The 22,766-nt window shown below is 48.2% G+C and overlaps 1 long non-coding RNA gene across 2 annotated transcripts; it reads right to left on the reverse strand.

Moving 5' to 3' along the window:
- Window positions 1–13,682: 13,682 nt before the first annotated feature.
- Window positions 13,683–18,491, reverse strand: LOC131833185 (uncharacterized). 2 transcript variants are annotated; one of them, XR_009354350.1, is made up of 4 exons: window positions 18,357–18,491; window positions 15,088–15,365; window positions 14,228–14,313; window positions 13,683–14,104 (listed from the first exon to the last, which is right to left on the reverse strand). It is a non-coding gene; the product is annotated as an uncharacterized LOC131833185 (long non-coding RNA). The 2 variants fall into 2 exon arrangements; XR_009354351.1 differs by lacking the exon at window positions 15,088–15,365.
- Window positions 18,492–22,766: the final 4,275 nt, after the last annotated feature.

Raw genomic sequence — 22,766 nt, forward strand, 5'->3', positions numbered from 1 at the left:
AAAAAAAAAAAAAAAAAAAGTGGTAAAAAGGTGAAGACAGGACGTTTCAGTTTATCTGTTTTGTATACCCTTTATTTCCTTCCTCTGTGTACCTGAGGCCCTTAGCACAGCCCGTCACAGCAGAGCACAGAGAATGTTCAAGAAATGAATGGAATTAGGGGGAGAGAGTTCTGGGGTTTTACAAGCATCCTGGAAGTGTATGGCTTTTGCAGGGGTTTTGTGCCCTTTTGTTATGTGCAGCTCACCCCACCCCAGACACTCACTGTCCACCCACTTCTGCTGCTTTCAACTCTAAGCTTAGAGGGACCATGCATTTCTAAACCTCAAATCAGGAAACAAGGGCTGACCGAGTATTTGAGACCAGGAATCTATATTTCAGAAGGATTTGTGCCCTTTGTTTTGCACTCGAATTTGTAATAAGTATCCTCCTTCTGCATTTGGCAGACTTTGCTCAGCCCAGTTTGCCCATGGACAGTCTATCTTACAGAGATAAGGCTGAATCAATACATATAGGGAGATCCCGGGGACTCATCAGCCGACCTTCTAATTCACTTGCCCTGTGGCTTGGTGGTGGTCCTCTGCTAGGCTACCATGCACTACTCAGCACAGGTGAAGTGGATAACCGAGTAGGGTCAGGATTGTTCCCAAGGGGAGAGCTCTCGGGTGCTGGGTGGGGCAGGAGGAGCCTCGGATTGGATTCCTGCCCCATGTCTGCTTCTAATTGGTGGTGTGTCCTTGGGGAGGTCGCTTCTCTCTGGTCTCACTGAGAAGTGAAGGGGTGTGGCAGATGGCACAGGCTCAAAACCTGACTGACATCTTGCAGTTCAAGCCCTGGGATGTGAGAATTTACCCACATACTCTGCTTTTCCTCCTGCAGTTTGAGGATAAACAGTCTGGCTCCTATCTAAGGGAAACACCTTCACTGGCCCCTGGATCCCATCTCCTCCCTCTAGCAATGGTCTCTCCTCACCCCTGCATCACCTGTTTTTCCCTCTTTGCTAAATCATTTAAAACAGCATATTGATATATTTAAATGTGGGCAACTGGGTGGCTCAGTCAGTAAGGTAAGCAATATCACTAACTCCTCATGCCTTTCAGCTCAGGTCATGATCCTGGGGTCCTGAGATTGAGCCCCACGTTGGGGTCTCTACTCAGGGAGGAGCCTGCTTTTCCCTCTCCCCCTGCCTGCTGTTCTCCTGCTTGTGCTCTCTCTGTGTCAAATAAGTAAATAAAATATTTACTTTAAATATATTTAAATGTGCTATAGTTCCACCCATCTTTAAAAAAGTCTCTCCTGGGGTGCCTGGGTGGCTCAGTGGGTTAAAGCCTCTGCCTTCAGCTCAGGTCATGATCCCAGAGTCCTGGGATCGAACCCCGCATCAGGCTCTCTGCTCAGCGGGGAGCCTGCCTCCCCCTCTCTCTCTGCCTTTCTCTCTGCCTACCTGTGAACTCTGTCAAATAAATAAATAAAACCTTTTAAAATAAAATAAGAATAAAAAAGTCTCTCCTGACCCTACTTCCCCTCCAGCTTCTCTCTTGGGCAAGTTCAATCACTACACAACTCTGTTCAAACTGCTCTTTGTTAAGGTCAACAGTCCTACCCCCTCCCCCCTCCCCCGCCGTGCCCTGTCCCCCAATGTGATTAAACCTAAAAGTCATCGGTACTCTTCATCTTACTTGACAACGAGGATCAGCTGATCATTCCTTCTCCTTTTGACACTTGTTTCTCTTGGCTTCCAAGACACTACATTTTCTAGGTGATTCTTCAGGGTAGGTTCTCCTCGTTTCCTTCACCTCTAAAGGAAGGCTCCTGGGGCTCAATCCTGTATCTGTATTCAATCTTCACCAAGCCACCAATGATCTCATTCAGTCCCATTGTGTTAAATGCCACGTGGCTTAGCCTAGGTTCCTCTAGAAGCAGAACCCTAACGAAAGGTTTGCGTGCAGGTAGTTTATTTGGGAATAAAATTCCAGGAAGCAGAAATAAGGGACAGAGTGACACAGAAAGAGAGAAGAAAAGATAAACCAAGTCAAGAGTGCATTATTGAGCTGACCACCACCACTATGGAATACAGACCCTTTTCTCCACAGACGCTTCTAAGGAGATTCAAAACTGTCTGTCAAGGGATAAAAAGGGATCCACACTCACCCCTCAGCTTCCTTCCACCAGTGGTTAAGGGCGGCCCCATGAGCATCAATGCCCTCATAGTTCTGAGTTATACATATGGTGGCACTGAGGGAGTTTCCAGGGTTGTCCTACAGTCACCCTTGTACAGGAAGCAAGAGGTACACAGAGAGGTAGGGGGGAGGCACTTGTCCATTCATACCCGTGGCAAATCTGCATGATATCAAGCTGGGGGAAGAGTCAGGGCCAAGAGAATTTAAGGAAATGTCTGAAATGCCACCTATAACGCAATGGCTCTCAGCTTTCTACCTCTAGCTGGAGCCTCCCCCATTAAATTCCAGACTCGTGTATCCACTGCTTATTCCAGATTTCCACCTGGTTGTCTCCTCAAAACCTGCTCCATTCAGTCTCCCCCTCATTCCCCACCCCCCACGCATTTTCATTAATGGCAACTCTATCCTCCCAGATGTTCCTTCCTTCCAAAGCCAAGACCTTGGACTCATCCTTGAGTCTGCTCTACATACAATCCATCAGTAAATTAAGCTGGCTTGACTTTCAAAATATACCCCAAATCAGACCACTTCTAACCTCTACTCCTTGCCCAAGCCACACCGCCAGCCCTTGACGGGATTGCTGTCATTATCTGCTCAGGAGCCTTCCTGCTTCCTCACTTAACACTCACATCTCTTCTCCATTCTCTGCAGCGGCTAGTGAGTGTTCTAAAATACAAGTCAGATAATGTCGCTCCTCGCCATTTCCTTTCCCCTTCCCTGCTCTGTATTTCTCCATCACACTTATCACTATCTGACATAACACAGACCTCCCCTATTTACATATTTACTCTATTATTGTCTCCTTCTACTAAAATAACAGCAAGCATTTTTGTCTATTTTATCCCCAGGACCTAGAAAGGTGCCTGGTACATGGGCAGAGTACAATATATATTCATTGACTAAAGATCATCTAGTTTAAGCCCATGCACTTGCTACATGAGAAAACTGTAGCCCAGAGAGATATGACTAGGCTAATTACACTGCACAGCCTTTTTTTTTTTTTCCTTTTCTTTTGCAAGGCCTTCTTGATGCCTCTACTGGTGTTCTGAATAGCTGGTCTCCCTTTTCAGCAACATTAATCCTTAGTTATTATTATGGATGCTGCCGTCTAGCCAATCTGAGTAGCAGTCTGTAGTCAGGCTCAAATGCACCTCCACGAAATCACTAGAGAACAATCCCAAGGCATTGGAAGCGTAAGTAATCCAAGATCATACAGTATAAAGGCAGCAAGCAACAACTGAGGGGATTCAAGGTGAGGGAGAGTCTCGGGGGTGTTTTGAGAGAGAAGTGCAACACTGAGATTCCTGAGGGAAAAAATGAGCGTTTCAGGTGTGGGAGAAGCAAGAGCAAGGAAGACAATATCACTAACCCCTCATAAATGCCATTCTCTGCCCCTCCGTTCAGCGGAGTGGAATGGCCAGTGTGAGATGACTTTGGCATTGACCTGGACGGGTAGTTGTACTCGGCTATGTTCTAGCTGTGTGATGTGGGCAAGTTACTTAATCTCACTAAACCTACAAAATGAGGATGATGTTCCCGACCCCATTGTGCTGTGAGCATTACATAAAAAGGAACTTAAAGGGACGCCTGTGTGGCTCAGTGGGTTAAAGCCTCTGCCTTCCGCTCAGGTCATGATCCCAGGGTCCTGGGATCGAGTCCCACATACGGCTTTCGGTTCAATGGGGAGCCTGCTTCCCTTCCTCTCTCTCTCTGCCTGCCTCTCCGCCTACTTGTGATCTCTGTCTGTCAAAAAAATAAATAAAATCTTTTTAAAAAAAGGTACTAAAACAAAAAAAGTACTTTGTAGAATGACGTGGACAAGCAGTAAGTAAGTAATATCAAGGTTCTTGCTATGAGTCTTTGAATGGAATCATGGGAGTGTGCAGCAGTAAGTGTCAGGTCCAATCAGGAGAACGTTGTGACTGGCATCAGGCACCATTAAGACGCAGAGGCCAGATAATGGAGGACACTGAATACCAAGGTGGAGTCTTGGCACTGTGATGTTACTAAAGGATCTTTTTTTTAATTGCACAAGGACTTTTTTAAAGATTTTATTTATTTGAGAGAGACTACGCGTGAGCAGGGGAGAGGGCGGGCAGAGAGAGAGAGAAGCAGACTCCCCAATGAGCAGGGAGCCTGATGCAGGGCTCAATCCCAGGACCCTGGGATCAGATCTGAGCCAAAGGCAGACACTTAACCGACTGAGCCAGCCAGTGTTCCCTGGTCAAGGATCTTGACCAGGGAACACACAAGACTCAGTACCTGTGATGAAGACAACCTGATGTCCAGAAGACCAACGGAAAGGAGCAGCCTGCCGTCACCTAGCCCCCTGCAGGGCCCTGTTCATCTCCACCACTGTTCTTTCTCATCCTGTTGCAGGGACAGGTTTCAGGTCTTTGTATCTCCTGAAGTTCAGGACACAGTCATCCCTACTGTCAGAGCACAAGGCCTGGCCCACAGTCGGGCTCCCGGAGCATTCATTCTAGTCTCACTAACCTACACTGACCACTATGGGAAAAATTCAAGTCTGTGATGATGGAAGCCTGAGTGGGGATAGTGGCCATGAGAATGGGCAGGGTCAAATCACAGAAAACCCGGGGGAGAGACAGTGATTGTTGCAATTCTTTTAACACAGAAATTCAAGAAAGCACAAGGGCACGTGGGTATCTCAGTCAGTTACAGAGTTAAGCGTCTGCCTTAGGCTCAGGTCATGATCTTGGGTCCTGGGATGGAGCCCTGAATCAGGCTCCCTGCTCAGTGGGGAATCTGCTTCTCCCTCTGCCTGCGGCTCCCTCTGCTTGTGCTCATGCGCTCTCTCTCAGATAAATAAACAAAATCTTTTAAAATAAGCTAATTAAATAAAACATGAAGTGGTGTTAGTAATAGGCTTGTGATTAATTCCCCTGATCCTATTCTGCTCAATTCTTCATTTAAAATTATGAGGGGACTGTCTCTGAAGTTTTCAAGCTAAGTCACTTCACAAACACTTATACAAGAGAATTAAAGACCTCAGGGCTTTAGGTCAAGTGACTGGTAGGCAAGTGGCTGGTCTGCAGCTCCCAGGCCACAACAGAGAATAATAGCAAGAAACCAGAATGTCTAGGCGCCTGGGTGGCTCAGTTGGTTAAGTGTCTGCCTTCGGCTCAGATCACGACCCTGGAGTCCTGGGTTCAAGTCCCATATCGGGCTCCCCCTGCTCTGCAGGGAGCCTGCTTCTCCTTCTCCCTCTGCCTGCCACTCCCCCTGCTTGTGCGAGCTCTCTCTGTCAAATAAATAAATAAAATCTTAAAAACAAAACAAACAAAAAAAAAACAACCAGAATGTCTGAGCCAGGCCTTGACCCCCCCCCCCCAGGTGAGTGAAGGTGCCCATGGTGAGATTTCGCCCCCTTGCTGCTTTAGGAAGCTACCACCAGGCACTCCACTCCTCACCCGGGGACTAAAACTGAAGATTGCCCATCTGAACATTATAAATTACCATTGTCAGAACTAGAGCAGAGATAAGAAAGACATTCTTTTAAAGGGCTCAGTGGCTCTGGGAGGCTAGGTAGTCCTGAAGGAAGTCCTGAAGTCACATTAAAATTGCAAGTTCCCAGGCCCCACCCCCAAACCTCCTGAATCCTGATCTGTATTTAACAAGATTCCCAGGTGATTCCTGAGCAGATTACAATTGTAAAGCTGCCATGAAAGGGAGGGTCAGAGGCGAGGAAAAGGAGGAGTTACGGAGGGGAGGCTCAGGTGGCCCGTGTGCATCCAAGCACAACCTGGCCAGAGAAGAGGGTCTTGGCCAAAAGGCTGGGGATATTAAGGTCCATTGGTAAGGTCAACCCTGCTGTGGGGATGGGTGAGTCTGGATACCCAGGCCAATGCTCTTCAGCTTCCAGGTCATCTGACCGCTCCTCGCAATCAACCTGTGCTCCCCAAACCCTACTCCAGTTACCACTTGGCTTCATTCAACCCCTAAGACACAATGTGCTGGGCATGTTGATGCAAAGATATTTTTGCATCTGACAGACATTTTTATAGTTGAAAACTAAACTGGCATCTTCGATATACAAATCAAACCACGTCAGGAGTGCCTGGGTGGCTCAGTAGTTTAGCCTCTGCCTTCAGCTCAGGTCGTGATCTCAGGGTCCTGGGATCGAGCTCCAAATCAGGCTCTCTGCTCAGCAAGGAGTCTGCTTCCCTCCTCTCTCTCTGCCTACTTGTGATCTCTCTCTGTCAAAAAAATAAATAAAATCTTTAAAAACAAAACAAAAGACAAATCAAACCAAGTCAGAGGAGGGCACACTTCTGGAGTCTGATCAACGAAACTGGGTGATAATTAGACAGCCCTGTCCCGAAACAGCCCAGTGAGCGAGCAGGCTTCTTCCAATAACCATATCTCATCTCCACCCCGCCCCGATCCTAGAATTTCTACCTGTGTCATACAATTTGGCTCAGCTAGTCCTCTGGCGTCACTGGGCTGAATTCCGCACTACCACCTGCTAAGTTCCCTGAGGGCAGCCAAGGTCCTCCACAGAAAACAAACCTGAAAGGATTGGTGGCCTGGGTGCCAAGAACTTAAACCCAGAAAGGAAAGGAAGTGCCTGCAATAGAAGAAACCACCATTTCTTGTCTGGGGAATATTTCGCTGAGGTTTTGGCATGGAAAAAACAGGAAGCAGAGTAAATGTAGACCAGTGAGGGAATCGCTAGGTGAATTAAGGCATAGGTATATCCCGAATATATCCAACATGGTGCTATGCAGTTATAGTCCACGCGGATTCCGTGTAGTAATTTGGAAAACACTCCTGATATATATTCTGTGACCATCAGAGTCTCAGCAGGAAACAGATGGCGCAATCAAAATGGGGAACTTTGGAGAGAGCTTAATAAAGGGACTATTTGCAAAGGTGTGAGCCGCATTTGGAAAAACAACAGAGCAAAGGGGAGCTGTTTCCATTTCCAGGCAGTGTCTGAGGGGTAAATGGGGCCCTTAGAGGAACAGGGAGAGAGAACTATCTGGAGAAAAGCCTCGCGGGGCCCCAGCCAGAAGCTGTGGCCTTCTTGGACCTGGAAGGGAGGGAGGTGGGGAAGGAATAGGTCTCAAACCCAGCCAGAAGCCAGGGAGGCAAAAGGGCACCCAGGGTGAAGGCGTTTGGTGAGAAAAACCTGCAGGAGCAAAGGATGGAAGATGCCCAGCACCGTGAATTTATGGGGAGGGTAAGCAAACCACGAGGCGAAACTGCAGTCCGGATACTCCAGAGATGTCAACACCACATACGCATCAGAGAGATCGAAGGGAAATCTACCCAAAAGGCAATCATGACCGTAGGAAGACACTGGGGACCGGACTGCGGATTTTGGTAAGATGGAGGGTTGTTGACTTTCAACGACTGAGAACGCAGTCTAATCAAGCGCAGTCAATAGAGGCGAGCTGAGGAAGAGCGTCTAGGGAGGGGGTGGGGTCAGGCAGCCCTTAGGGGCACCTTCTGGTATCCTTCCGATCTCTTCGCTAAACCAGAGGGAGAGCTGACTTGTGCAGAGTCAGAGAGCAGGTTAGTGGCAGGCTGGGAGGCAATCTGGATGGGCTCTCCCCAAACCCACGCAGGCTTCCAAGCGCTCCTCGCCTCTCCATTCGGCCCCACGCCACCCCTCCGCGCCTCCCCCCTCCTCGGCTCCCTCCCCCTTTTCTCTGCTGCGGCAAATCCTTGAGCTACTCGGAGACTCGAGACGAAGCAGCTCAACAACCTCACACCCTTAATCTCACTGTCTGAATGATAAATCCTGCAGGACAGCTCGTTCCATTCAAGCCCTTCACACTCTCCTTTGAGTAGCTGGGTGGTCTCTTCCGCCGAAGCGGGGGCTGCTTGCCCTTCCTTCCACTTAGCATTCCCCCAGGAGTCGAGGACTTCCCGGGAGCCAGGCATTCGCCTCCAAAACAATATCCAGCTACGACACGGCCCTCCCAACCCCCTTTCAGGGCCAGACCATAAAATAAAGCCGCGTGGGCCTTGCACCCCTGGACAGAATCCTTTGTCTGGGTTGGAAACAGCCTGAAAAGATGAAAGGGGGCCTCCACTACGACCTCTTCACCTCTTGTTATCTTGTGCCCACTCCCTTTAGACTCTCTGAGGCAGACAGCAGCATTTTCCCATGGTCGCCGGGGTTAACAACGTCTTAGCAGCTAGCAGAGAGCGGAATGTGAGGAATGTACCTGCCTAAGGGGCGATTATTTTCATCAAGGACAGGCTGAAATGGATAATGAGGTCAAAAACAAACGCCATCTCTTTCTCAAAGCACTCTGTAAAGAGAGGCTATTAGATATAGTTCATTAGCTAGGGGGCTGGGGGATAGAGAGCTACTTTTTCGACTGCCGCTTGAAGAGAGAGGAAGGCATTTTGCCAAGCTGAGATTCTTTCCGGGGCGGGGGGGGGGGGGGGCGGCGGCTAAGTTTGGATGCAGATTCAAGCCTTTATCGATCTGAGTTTCAGGTACTGGCAACAGGTGACATCTGGACTGGAAGGGAAGATTTGCAGAAGAATGTATCAATGACACAAGTGGGGTCCGTGGTAAAACACACACACACACAAAAAACACCTAATACCCCAAAATCTAATTTGGAAAACTGACGAACCAGAGTTTACTTGTCAAAATACATGTATCATGTGTTAGCATCTTCCTACAATGGTCCCCTTCCCCATCATCGCAGTTCAGGCACTAACTCCCCACCCCCACCCCCAGATTTTATCATGACTTGTAAACTGGAACCTCCTCAGCCCTTTCCCTTCCAACCCATCCTGCATCCCCACACAGGCTCATCTTAAACCACATGTTATCTGCACCCTCAAAAACCTTCATGGCTCACCAAGGCGGAATATGGAAAAAAGGTATGTGCTTCCCTTTTTCTTGATATCACCACGAAATGGAAATTTAAACTCTATGCCATGTAAAGCTTTTCAAAATCAGAGCCTAAGTAACTTTCAATTTGGAACAGCCCCCTCCCCCACGCTATCCCCCCACCACACACATATTTCAAAGACCACTTGCCCATAATAACCCCCAACTTTGCAACCGAGTTCTCAAGGCAAATACCCTGGGCTGTGTCAGTGGACAATAAACTCTTCTTTGGGGTTAATTTTCCCATGGCAAAAAAAAAAAAAAAAAAAAAAAAAACAACAAACGGAACTTCAGGCTCGGCTTAATTTACGCACAATCACTTGCTGGAACACCGTGGGGAGGTAAAGGCTGAAACCAAACGGGGTGGCCTCCCAAGACTCGCCCTTCAGACAGGAGGGGGCCTGGACGTGAACACACAAACAGACATGTGAGAAAAATGTGCACACCTCCAAAATAACAAATCCACAAAGTAAAGGGAAAGGAACCAATCAGGAAGATAGGCTGCAGTGGGTTAAAGTGCAGGTGTTTCCTAACCTGGGCGAGTCTCTTCACGGCTCCTGGGCCTCAGCTTCCTCACCGATAAAATGGATTGTTGTTTTAAAATAGGGGATGTAGGAGTGCCTAGGTGGCTTAGTCATTAAGCATCTGCCTTTGGCTCTGGTCATGATCCCAGGGTCCTGGGATCGAGTCCCATATTGGGGTCCCTGTTCTGCGGGGAGCCTGCTTCTCCCTCTCCCACTCCCCTTGCTTGTGTTCCCTCTCTCGCTGTGTCTCTGTCAAATAAATAAATAAAATCTTTTAAAAAATAAAATAGGATATGAGTAAAGCACTTAGCAGGCTGCATGGCATACAGTCGGTAAGTTCTATGAATGTTAGGTTTGATGATGATGATATAGACGAACACTTGCAAAAGTTCTTTGCAGAAAAAAACAAGTTCCCTGACCAGGCTTGTGCTCACTCAGGCTTTGTACCTTTGCCCCAGCTCCTCTCTGGGTTTGGAATGTACTCTCCCCTCCTCCTATCTCTGTTCAAAGGACACCTTCATGGCCCAGCCCCTCACTCCCAGACCAGCCAAAGGAATTCCTCCCCCTATTAAGGGACCATAGCCCCATGATGGCGTTTCTCACTTTGTATTAATAATGACTTGCTTAGATGTTGGTCTCCAGAGTTAGAATATTAACCTCTAACACTATTATTAGCTTTGGAATTCTCAGTGTCCAGCACAATCCTAGATCTAACTCGCCCATATGGGTGCTTTAAAAGTATCTATGGAAGGAATGCACAAAGAAAGAACCAAGAAGTGGCCATACATTGTGTGGTTTCACACCAAATCCCAGCCACCTCATCCCTCCACTGTCAGACCCCTGCAGACACCTGTTTGAGAGAACTCCCGCTCCTAGAGTCTCCCTGGGACCTAGGAGGGCATGACTGCATTTTCAGCTGTTGCCTCCACCCCACCTTGCGTGACCTGCTGACCAGCTGGAGATGCCACAAGGAGCATGACTCGGGGTGGCCAAAAGATGGTTTTGTCCCCAAATGACAGAATTCAGTTACAGGTTAGTGCCCAAGCTGCTACTGTAGGAAGTGCCTGCAAATCGATCCGTAGAACTTAGTTTACCAACACCAACAACTCGGTGGGCTGGCACTCTCTTTAGCTCCCAGAAGGCTCAGAGGAAGAAGGTAATAACTGATCGCTTTCCATTTTTGTCCACTAGTCAAGAAAGGCACAAACGATCCTGGTTCTTCTTCCTAATTCCGAGTATTCATCAAATTCAAGGGGACAGATGGTCTGTGGTCTTGCAATAGGACAAAGATACTGGGTCCTCATGAGAATAAAGCCGGTGACCTCCAGTTCATTAGCACCTGTGACATCAAAGCAAACTTAATGGGCCCCAGCCAGAGCTTTGGGGCTGCTGGAGACCTAACACAGGGAGGTAATACTGGAGAGGGGATATAAGACGTGATTATTATGGGACACCTGGGTGGCTCAGTCGGTTACGCACCTGCCTTCCACTCAGATCATGATCCCAGGACCCTGGGATCAAGTCCTGCATCAGGCTCCTTTCTTGGCAGGGAACCTGCTTCTCCCTCTGCCTGCCGCTCCCCTTGCTTGTGTTCTCTCTCTCATTCTGACAAATAGATAACTAAATCTTTTTAAAAGGAAAGAAAGAAATGATTAGTTATGAAATGATCCCGTTAGATTCACTTTAGAAATTTACCACATATTCACTGTGAGAATATGCAGGTATGTAAAGGTAAATCAGAGGATGGTGGTAGGAGGATTAAATGTGACCACGTAACCTGCATGTAGTGAGTAACACCTTATTAAAAGGTAGTGGAAAGGGGTGCCTGCGTGGCTCAGTGGGTTAAGCCTCTGCCTTCAGCTCAGGTCATGGTCCCAGGATCCTGGGATCAAAGCCCCGAATAGGGCTCTCTGCTCGGTGGGGAGCCTGCTTCCTCCTCTCTCTCTGCCTGCTTCTCTGCCTGATTGTGATCTCTGTCAAATAAATAAATAAAATCTTAAAAAAATAAAATAAAAGGTAGTGGAAAGCTCCAGACATACAGCCGGAGTAGTGGTGGTCCAGTAAATAAGCAGAAATTAGGAAATGTGCACGCCTGTGGGTTGGGAAGGGAAGGGAAAGGGGAGGATCCCTGCTCTAGGAAAAATGCTGGTCTCCAGGCAAGGCAGGGGAAAGGACTGAAGTGAAGAGATGGGTGTCAAAGGTGATGAAGTCATCTATCACTAAGTCTGGGAGTTCCCTGCTCTCTAACAGTCCCCACCTTCCTCTTTTTTTTTTTTTTTTTAAGATTTTATTTATATATTTGACAGACAGAGATCACAAGTAGGCAGGAAGGCGGGAGCAGGCTCCCCGCCGAGCAGAGAGCCCAATGCAGGGCTCGATCCCAGAACCCCGGGATCATGACCTGAGCTGAAGGCAGAGGCTTTAACCCACCGAGCCACCCAGGTGCCCCTCCCTTTTTAAAAGATTTTATTTATGGGGTGCCTGGGTGGCTCAGTGGGTTAAAGCCTCTGCCTTCGGCTCAGGTCATGATCCCAGAGTCCTGGGATCGAGCCCCGCATTGGGCTCTCTGCTCAGCAGGGAGCCTGCTTCCACCCCTCTCTCTGCCTACCTCTGCCTACTTGTGATCTCTCTCTCTCTCTGTCAAATAAATAAATAAAATATTTTAAAAAAAAATAAAAGATTTTATTTATTTTTTTATGTCTCAGAGAGAGAGAGAGCCCAAGTGGGGCTGCAGCAGGCTTCCCACTGAGCAGAGCGCTATGTGGGACTCGATCTCAGGACCCTGGGATCATGACTTCAGCCAAAGGCAGACACTTAACGTACAGACCCACCCAGGCACCCTATATTTTAAGTTCTTGAGGGAAATCTTGGACATCATCAAATCCCACCACACCATTTTATCAGGGAGGGAATTGGGGCCCAGAGAAAAGGATAAACTTTGCCCCAGGTCATGGTTCTAGTCCTGCCTCTGCCACCAAGGGGCTGTGAGGCTTTGGGCAAGTCACTCTCCCTTTCCCAGCCTATAGTTTCCTTCTAGGTAAAATGAGAGGTTTGCAGTATTTAGAGATCAAAGTTGCCTTCTACTTTTGCTGTATTAAAATAATAGTTCTGGGGCACCTGGGTGGCTCAGTGGGTTAAAGCCTCTGCCTTCGGCTCAGGTCATGATCTCAGGGTCCTGGGATCAAGCCCCACATCGGGCTCTCTGCTCCGCAGGGAGCCTGCTTCCTCCTCTCTCTCTGCCTGCCTCTCTGCCTACTTGTGATCTCTGTCAAATAAATAAAATCTTAAAAAAAAAAAATAATAGTTCTTTCTACCGCTCTCAAGTGTAGACATCGGATCCCTCCCTTCCTGTTCCCCAACCCCCCCACACACACCCATCTCACACACAAAAAGTCAAGAAAGACATGTCTGGATACCTTTTGAGCTTAATTTTAATGGAATGATAGTTTTCAGTGGGGGTAAGGACAAGAAGAGAGTGATCCCAGAGAAGAAAGTGCCAGATGCTGAGGGTTCCTGGGTGCGTGCCCAGTCAGCGTGCCCAGCCCCTGTGATCCAGTCCCGGCAGGGCCAAGTGGCGGCAGCACAGCGGGGATAAATAAGGCCAGCGATCACCCCTTACATGGCCATCCCCGAGCTGCCCGGAATCCCTGGGATTACGCAGACTTCTGGAGGACTTGGAGCAAGTGCACATCACCTGCTGTGGCCACAAGTGTGCCTGGACTTCGGCAGCCTCCGTCTTGTGACTGAGGAATCTTTAAATGGAAGCTCTGAGCTCACAAAAAAAGAACATGTCTCCCTGATGTCACACAGTTGCTGCCAATTCATCAGCTCCAGTTAAAGGTCAGAGAGGGGGAAGCCACTGCTCCAGGGTCCTGCGGCTGCTCCCTGGGATGGGGCTTCCCTTCCAGCAGGCTTTCCGCCAACCACCCAGGCCGGGCCAGCAGTGGAAGTCGAGCTGAGAGGGCTGTTTGCATTTCCAGGGCACGCACAGAGGCAGTCCTAAGGCCTGCTTAGCTGCTGCTGCTGCCTGTCGCAGTCCTGAAGCTCTTCATCTCCAATCCCCGAGCCCCCCACCCCTCCCCCCCACACCCCGGGCCTCTCCAGCCCCTGCCCTCTCAGGCAGTCACAGCACACCCTGGAACCTGAGGGGCCTTCCCTAGGAACGCTTCAAGGATAAAAGCAATTTGGCACAGAAGTTCCTGGGGTATTTGAATAACTGAAGGCAGTGTTCAAGAGTGAAGAATAGGATTCCCCCGGATTCCAGGTGACAGCTCACTCCCTCACTCCCAGCGCTTCCTAGGAGGGAGCTTTTTGCAAGTTCCTTAACCTCTCTGAGCCTGCTTCCTGACTTGGAAAATGAGGCCAAGAATACTTAACCTCACAGGGTTTTCCTGAGGAGTCAATGTGAAGCTTGGCTACAGGGCCTGGCATGTTGTAAGTGCTCAACAGATGTCAGCTTGGAACTGAGACACGCAGAGAGAACTGGACAAATCATTTCATCCCTGAGTCTTCACTTCCTCATCTGTCCAATGGGGATAATAAGCATATGTAAGTGAGAGGGTCGCTGCCAGGATTCTGGGAAACACACAGCAATGAACAGAGCACCCAGCATCAAAAACAATAGATGTTGGCCACTGGAACTCACCTCTCCATCAAACTGGGATCCACAGGGAAGGCCTACTGTAGTCGTGATAAAACACCTTCTCCAAGCCTGACACAATCCTCAGCCCCCTACGAGTCATAATCCAGAGTTAAAGATGAGACATGGAAAAAACGTGTATATGGTTCAAACATAAGCACAGAAAAAAAAATTTAATTCGTTTTTAGAGCTTTCCCTTTTGGGGGGACTGTTTTCAAGTGTGGCCTAAGTTTCTAAGGAGAAGAGAAAGATGATAAAAGTTACATGGGTGCAAGAGAGAGGATTCAGTGGGGCGACCACAGGGAGCCGGTAGATGGAACCACAAGTGACATCAAGGAGGAGGAGGAGGAGGCTAAAATAACTGAGTAATAAGATAGCAGTAGATTTCTCTAGAACTGGAAGGGACCCCAGACTGGTTCTCTACTTCAGATGTAAAGAACGGGGCACCTGGGTAGCTTAGTCGGTTAAGCATCTGACTTTTTTTTTAAAGATGTATTTATTTGAGAGAGAAAGAGAGAGAGAAATGATGAGCAGGGGGAGGGGCAGAGGAAGAGGGAGAGAGGGGAAGCACACTCCTAGGTGAGCAGGGAGCCTGATGTGGGGCTTGACCTCAAGACCCTGATATCGGGACTTAAGCTAAAACCAAGAGTCGGAGGCTTAACAGACTGAGCCACCCAGATGCCCCAGGCATTTGACTGTCATTCTCAGATCAGGTCTTGAGTGCAGAGTTGTGAGTTCAAGCCCTCCCTGGGCTCCATGCTGGGTGTGGAGCCTACTTTTTAAAAATATGTATTTTTTTTTAAGGTAATAAAGGTAAAGAACAGACCTGGAAAGACAGTCTGCTCAGAGAGGGTCACCATGCTTACCCAATGCTGACTGATTGTAGTTCTCCTTCTTGGGCACCCTGGGTGCCCCCAAACACAGACTGCTGCCTCAGTGACTGACTGGAGGCTGCCCTCTCCTAGCCAGTCTGCTGCCAACCCGAGATCCCCCTCCTCCCTGGCATCTCCCATCCTTCGTTTCTGGCACAGGGATGTCCTGGGTGAGGCTTTTCTTCAGAGCTCCTCAGTCCCTCTCAGGATGCTCTCACAGTGTCCACAACAGGTGAGCCCTGGCAGTCTCTTCCTGTGTCTTTCCGGTCAGCCTTAAGACAAAGACATTCAAGGCTCTTGGTTTCATATTTCCACAGGCTATTAATATTTTAATGACAAGACCTAGAGAGTCAACATAAATATATCAAATTCTGTAAACATTTCTTGAGCCTCTGCCTAATTACCAGACACTACTCTAGTCCTTCTGCTTTCTCACAGCTAGCCTATCAACTTCCCGGAGGCCTCAGATAAGAAGCCCTCGAGAATCACAGCACAAACCTCCACATCCTCCTACCCTTCAAATCCTGCCCAAAGACCAAGTATTGTGAGATCCTTTTTCTGTCTCCCACACGTGCTTCTCCCTCCCTGTTTCAACTGGGCACCTCACCTCAGCCCTTCCTAGTCTGTACCCCTGCATAATCGCATCTTCCTTGAAAGCCTCCTTCATCATATTATCCAACCCCCCCCACTCCATCCAAATCCTTCAATGGCTTCCCCCCAGATTTCATTCAAGGTTTTCAAACTCTCTGGAGAGGGATTTACTCAGAGAGCCCTGCTTTACCTATGCCAGGGGTCTCAGGGGAGGAAGGAGGAGGGAGTCTGTGTACCCAGCAGGGCTTTAGCGCAATGTGGCCAGGGCAAAAATCTGAATCATAGTCAATGAGGGCAGCCAAATTCCTATCTGGGAAATCAGGGCAGTCTGAAGGGTGAGGCCAAGCCGTAAACAGAATGAGTAATGAGGTCAGGAGCTGGTGGGGACCAGAATCATGTCTAGATGCAGTTTAAGGAAACGGAAATGGTACAGGACTGAGGCTGTGGATTGAATTAGAAGAAGGTATGCTGCTCTATGCGGGGATGGGGGCGGAAGGAGCAGTCCTCCAAGTCTTCCCTTCCTCTGGCCCTGTTCTTTGGGTTTCCACGTGTGTGGAAATGCCTTTCTTCCCTGCCGCCGAAGTTTCCCACGCTTCCCAGGGCCCCAGCACTGCCAAGAGACTTGTCCAAGGTAGTGTGGTGGAGGATGGGGAAACAGAGCTCCCTCTCCCACCTCACAGGGGATGTGCTAGAGAAGCAAGCTTAATCTCATATTCGAGGGTTCGGAGACTGACCTCACCTCTCCACATCTCAGATGCCTCATCTATAAAGCGAGGACAATAATAACACTACTTTGTAATAGTGTTACATAATAATAAGACTACTCTGAGGATTAGCCAAGCAAATATTTGTAAAACGCTTAGAACAGTGCTTGGCACTTAGTAAATGCTGTGTAAGTGTTAGTTAAATAAAAATAAGGTGCACAGCTGGTAAACAGGGCCAGTACTCAAAGTCAGTTCTAATTTTAACATTCGAGTCCTTAGATCCTCCACTCAGGTCAACAGCAGGTTATGATGGACTAAGCTGACTATAGGGCTTTCAAAAATTAGTTTTCGTGTCAACTGAGAATAGAAAAACACGCTGTTGGCTTATTTTACTTGGGCACAATGGAAATATCACTCAAGTTAGTGCCCTTTCCTTTTCTAGGAAACCACTAAGAAATCCAGAAGGATCAGTTCAAATAATAGTTTCCATCCCAAATTTAATAAACCTTTCAAAAAAAAAAAAAAAAAAAGTCAAACTCAGAAAATGACTGTGAGTTCAGAAAAGAACAGCATAGGAGCACCTGGCTGGCTTAGTCGGTGGAGCAGGGGACTCTTGATCTCAGAGTTGTGAGTTCAAGTCTCAAGCTGGGTGTAGTGACAATTAAAAAAAAAAAAAAAAAGGATCAGTGTATACTAGGGTAGCTGGGTTTAGTATGGCAAGGGTCAAGGCCACAGCTCTCCTAGGAGAGGTAGCCAAAGAGCAGATAACACAGAGGAAGAAACATTGTATTTATTTTCCAAAACTGTGGGGGAAAGGGGTATGGAAAAGAAAGAGGAGAGGGAGAACATGAGTGTTTCCTTTGCAAGATGATTAAAAAAAAAAAGGGACTGAGTGCATTGTTCAATAGCTCAGTAGCAATTCAAAGATACTGCAAACGGCTGCTTGCTTTACCAATCTATCAACCAGAAATCTTTATTAACTGAGCCTCTCACGCGACTACAATATGGCACTAATAGATGTTTGAAAATGACGACCTCGATAGAAGGCAAAATCCTTAACAGCTTTCTGAAACAAGAGAGAGAAGATGAAATGAAGCTTGGTATGGTTTGCGACAAGTGTATTTTATTGTATTCTAATTTTTCCCAAACAAGCAATATTTTTGTCATTTTGTACGGGGTGATTTATACGCCCTCGGATAACTCTCTACCACCCTAACAATAGGTTGCCTGATTAGGATTGGTATCAGGGTTTAATAAATATTCCTTTTCTCTGAACACACTTTCCCCATTACTTGCTTCCGTGTTCCCTCTCCCTATTCTTGATGCCTGTCTCTGCCAGAACGTGACCCAAAGGGGGTTCTCCACTACCTTGATTCTTCCCCAAAGGAGCTGTCCCTGGCCTTCCCAACCACTGATCCTGGCTTTGCACACTTTCATGCTGGGGTGGAATTTTGAGGATGGCGCTCTCTTTCTCTTAAGAGCCCGAGGAAGGACACCAGCCCGGGTAGAATGCAAGGGAAGAGCACAGCTCTTCGGAGGTGAGGCCTCGGGGCGCGGGACGGCGACAGCTCAGTGGCGGGGAGCACGTGGCTGTCCTGGAACAGAAACAGAGCCGCAGGGACCGCCCCCGGGACACCCGAGACACAAAACAGAACCCAGCTCGTGCCCGCCGGGCCCCGGATCTTTCAGGCACGGAGGAGGTTCTCCCGCCTTTTCTAATTACCTTCCCATTCCTGTCGCGCCCCTCCTCGGCCCGCACTTCGGGCTCCGCATACCACAGGGGTTAGACACAAATAAAATCCATACATGGACTCCATCCTCGGGTCACAGCGCTTGCTTACCAGCGCGGACGGCCGATGGCCCGGGCGCTCACCTCCCTTCCCCACCACCGACTCTGCTGGTAAACACCAGTCACTGGGTAACACCCTCAATCAGACGCCTTGGGGCTATTATTCATCACCGACTAACCTTCAACCAACTCCATCTTCACAGGCCTCCCCCCAGAAGAGAGGAAATTCCACAGCTCTGAGGTGATGTGAAACGTGTTCTGCACGCCCCGGCTCTCTTTCTTTCTCACTCTCCCCAGCCAGTTCCCAAACTGGGTTTCCCGGGCCCCCCTGGACGCGGTCTTCCCCGGTTTTCCAACCCCCTCCACCCCCCTCCCTCCTTTCCCTCTCCATTTTACACACTGTAACCTGATAGGCTGGAAATGCAGCCTCTTTCATCTTCCATTTCCCACATCCTGAAAGTCCGGAGAGAAGGAGCCCACCCAGATAAAGGCATTCCAAGTATGTGCGTCCCCATCCCCCTATAACTCCATTCACAAAGCAGATTACTAAAGGCCCGGGGCTCCCGGGAGGCCCTACGCCCCTCCCCCATCCCGGCGCCCCAGCACCCCCCACCCCCACCCCCAAGAGTTTACTCATTCCAGGCCCTCACTCCTCACCCGCATAAAAATCTAAGTCCACAGGCCTAGAACCAAAAATTAACTTTTCCCTGGACTCTGATCCTAAGGGAAGCTTTCAAACTTCACTCTGATTGGGACTGCCGGGGCTGGAGATTCTGCTGCCTACCCTTCATCTGTCCCGGAGTTAGCATTTCTAGATAAGAAGGCTCAGGGAAAATGTGTCTTTGGACCAGGGGGAAAAGATACAAGTGTATCATGTGATGTTTCAAGAGGACTAACTCGTGTCTCCGGGAAAGATCACAGACTGTTCTAATCCAGAGACATTTCCTTCCAACAGAAATTGTTTGGAGGCCAGAGGAAAAGATGCTTTATTTGAGGGAATAAGCAGAGAACGGGTGTGTGTGGGTGTCTGTGTGTCTGGGGAGGGAGGCTCTGGTAGCATTTTTGTTTAGAAGTTTCTTGAGTCCAAATATCCTACTATAGTTCTTCACTACCTGGAAATGAGTGATTATAAAACATGCCCCCAGCTAACGTCATTAGTTGCCCTGTCCTGAGTTGTCACGGATGGGGAAAGGGAGGGCAGGAGCAGCCTCCCTGACCTTAACCACAAAGGTTAGGAAGTACCCCCCCACACACCTTACCCCCAAATACCACCACCACCACCATCCGGCCAACAAGCATCCCCCTTCACAATGGATGATAAATTCTCTTATCTGTCCTTCAGAGAGAATGGGAAAAACACTTGAATCTGTACCAGGTCTGGTATAATCAGTTTTCTGAGTTTACCAGTCATTGTGTGAAACAGGATTTCCTGTGTCAAAGAATGCTCCCCAATCCTGGTACCATGGAGTATATTGAATAAATTATAAACCATATTGTCTTTGCAACTCAGGAGAGCTAACGTGCTTGATGCACTAGCATGGGCCCGAAAATATGCTCAGATCCTGGCCCATGTCAGTGTGTTGGGTCATGTATTCAACAGATCTAATGATTACTTAAGAAGTCCCTTGGAATTCCAAGAAGAATTCAAGAGCCCAGACCTGGGAGATGCGGTCATGATGATAAGAAATTAGACTGTGGCGGAACAGCCACATGGCCCTGTGGTGCTAAGGGGAAACGCATACTGCTGCCCAGCTCCTGGACTGGCCCACGTTTGCAATCTGCAGTAAGGCAACCTGTTCCCTGTACCATGCTGCTAAGAGGCCAGCTCCATGGGCTCGGCCTCCTTAACCAACAGCAACACAAAGGGGTGCACTGGCCGCTTGCAGCTCTGAGCAAGTATTATTCTCTCAGAGCCTCGGTTTCCTTCTCTGTAAAACACCAATGCCTGCTAATCCAAGTGTGAGCCTCAGTCCCACAGCCAGGCTTTACCTGGGAGCTAGCTAGCAATGCAGAATTCCACCCCACCCCAACGGATTGCATTTGAACAGGATCCTCTCGTGATTCCTGGGCACCTTACAATTTGAGATGCTCTGGCCTTAGCCTCAGGACCTCGGGGGTCCTCTTTCCAGTTCTGGAATTGTCCAATCTCATGAAGTGGTTTCCAGAGAAGTTTTTCTTTGCTGATAAATGGTTTTTCTTCTTTCTTACACCTCTGCTCTTGGCGTAAGTAAGTAGGTCTTAGGAGACTTACTGTCTCCCCTACCAAGGAACTCCAGTTTCAGTAGGTATTGGATTTGCTTGAAGAGCTTGTATAAAATGCAGATTCATGAGCCCCATCAAGAAACACCGACTCAGTGGGAGCCAGAGAATCTGCATTTCCACCAAATTCCATGCATTTCCATTTTTATTATGGAACATTTCAAACATTTAAAAAAATAGACAAAATAGTAATAATGAGCAATCGTGTTTCAAAATCCAGCTTCAACAATGATCAACTCAAGGTCAATTTTGTTTCACTCAGATCGTATTTAAAAAACTATTGTATGTAGACCTTCCCGGTGTTCTGAGCTCCCCCTCATCTAACCACCTCTAGTCCATTTTTTTAAAAAAGTGATCTCTCTGCCCAAAGTGGGACTCAAACTCATGACCCTGAGATTGAGAGTCACGTACTCTGTGGGCTGAGCCAGCCAGGTGCCCAACCTGTAGTCTCTTAAAGCTCAGCTTGTTCTCCTTGAGGGCAAGAGTTGTATGTGTTGTATTGTCTTGGAGTCCCTAGCACCCGACACTGCCTGGCTCATGTAGGCACTCAGAAAATGTACGCAATAGTGCATTAAAAAGAACCTTAAAGTAAAATATATTACCATCTACCTGGATGGTTTAAGATGGAGATAATTGGAACCACCCGATCCCCCATTTCTTTTCAATTATTTGCCTGTGATGCCTTTTTCAGTTCGAGAAATTAAGGCCTCAAAATACATCTCACCAAAGTGAAAGAACTGGCGGGAAGTTTCCAGAAGTCCTTGTTGACATTCGTTTCGTACTGGTTTCTACATTGCATAAACGATTTTTGTGTTTGTGTGTGTGCGGTAGGAAAAAAGGTAGGAAAATAGCTCTGGGGAACGAAGATATCATCTCATGGCCTGTTTTACTCTTTAACCTGGTAATACGTCTCTTTAGAGCTCCTGAGGTATTCAGAATATCCTGTCCAAGGCAAGGTCTTCCCACAGTGGTGAAAGGCATTCAAGTGCCTAGGTGGACAGAGCCATGAGATCCCAAAGGTACAGTCCTGCCCTTTCCGACCATTTGTTCATGGTGAGGCTAGATCTGCGAGCTCTCTCGGACTGGTGTGCTAAATAATACCTGGGAGAGTGCGAGAAGAGGCAGGATCCAACGGAGAAAAGCTTGGCAGTTCCAGAACTCAGCACAACAATCAAGGGATAAAGCGGTAATTAGGCCTGATTATCATGCAAGGCAGCCCCGGTTAAATTGGAATGTAGCCGGAGAGACGAAAGGCTGGATGGAGAGTTTGCTATGCAGGAGACATGCTTTGATGTCTGCAGGGAAGGTTGTGTTTCATTCAGCCCTCCAACCAACCAAATAAACATTGCAGGAGCCATAAGAAACCTTCTAAAATGCAGCAGACGGGAAGCTGGAGTGGAGAGCAAGGGGCTGGGTCCGAGTTCCCCTCGTGTGTGTGTGTGTGTGTGTGTGTGTGTGTACTTAGATGCCTTAGATGCCTCTTTTCTCAGATCTCAGATTTGCTCCAGCCTCTTGGATATGTCAGAAGACGGGAAAGGAGAAAAGGAGCACACGCTCCAGCTACTAACTCACCGTCCGGGGCTTAGCACAGTCATATGCCAAGGAAAAATGTGTTGAAGCTTGCGGAAGCCTTTTTACCTGCTGTGGGGAGAAAGCAGAGGAAAGGGGGGTAAATGACTCTGGGTGTCCGAAGAGGAGGCCTTGAACTCTGCTGACCGTGGCAGGCGGAGTCATCGGAGTCTGCCAGCCACCAGAGCTTTGTATCAACTTATGTAGGAAGAAGAAAATGAGCCAAGAAAGTAGGTTAATCTCCCAGAGAAACACAAAATAGGTAGCAAGTACCATTTTTACACCTTTCCCTCTTTAATTGCTTCCAACCCAGAGCTGTGAAGCCCAAGGAATTCCTTCTGTGTCCTTACCTTACCTTGTAGGGGTATCCCCGATCTAACATGGTGTTTTTGTACCTGGGCTTAATGCTCAGCTAGGCGCCCTCCCCAAAGCAACCCACAACTTTCCTTTCCGTTCAAGGGATTTTCCGTACAACTTGGAATTGGGAGAGATCAGCTTTTTATCAGCTTTCGACTAAATCACTGACGGGAAAACAATAGTCATGTTATTGTTCTACTCATTCACGGGGTGTTCACTGGAGGAAGTGGGATGTACAACCTTGATTTTGCATGAAGACAGTCCGTGGAAATACAAAAATGCAACATGGGAGAGTAAATGCAATTTCTTCTTCTCAGAAGTTTCCAAAATAAGATCCTCTCGCCGCTATGGCATACCACCCAGACACGCAGTTCAATATTTCTTTTCAAAAGAGATGAAGGAAG

Source organism: Mustela lutreola, chromosome 6, assembly GCF_030435805.1.
Source record: "Mustela lutreola isolate mMusLut2 chromosome 6, mMusLut2.pri, whole genome shotgun sequence".
Lineage (NCBI taxonomy): Eukaryota > Metazoa > Chordata > Mammalia > Carnivora > Mustelidae > Mustela > Mustela lutreola.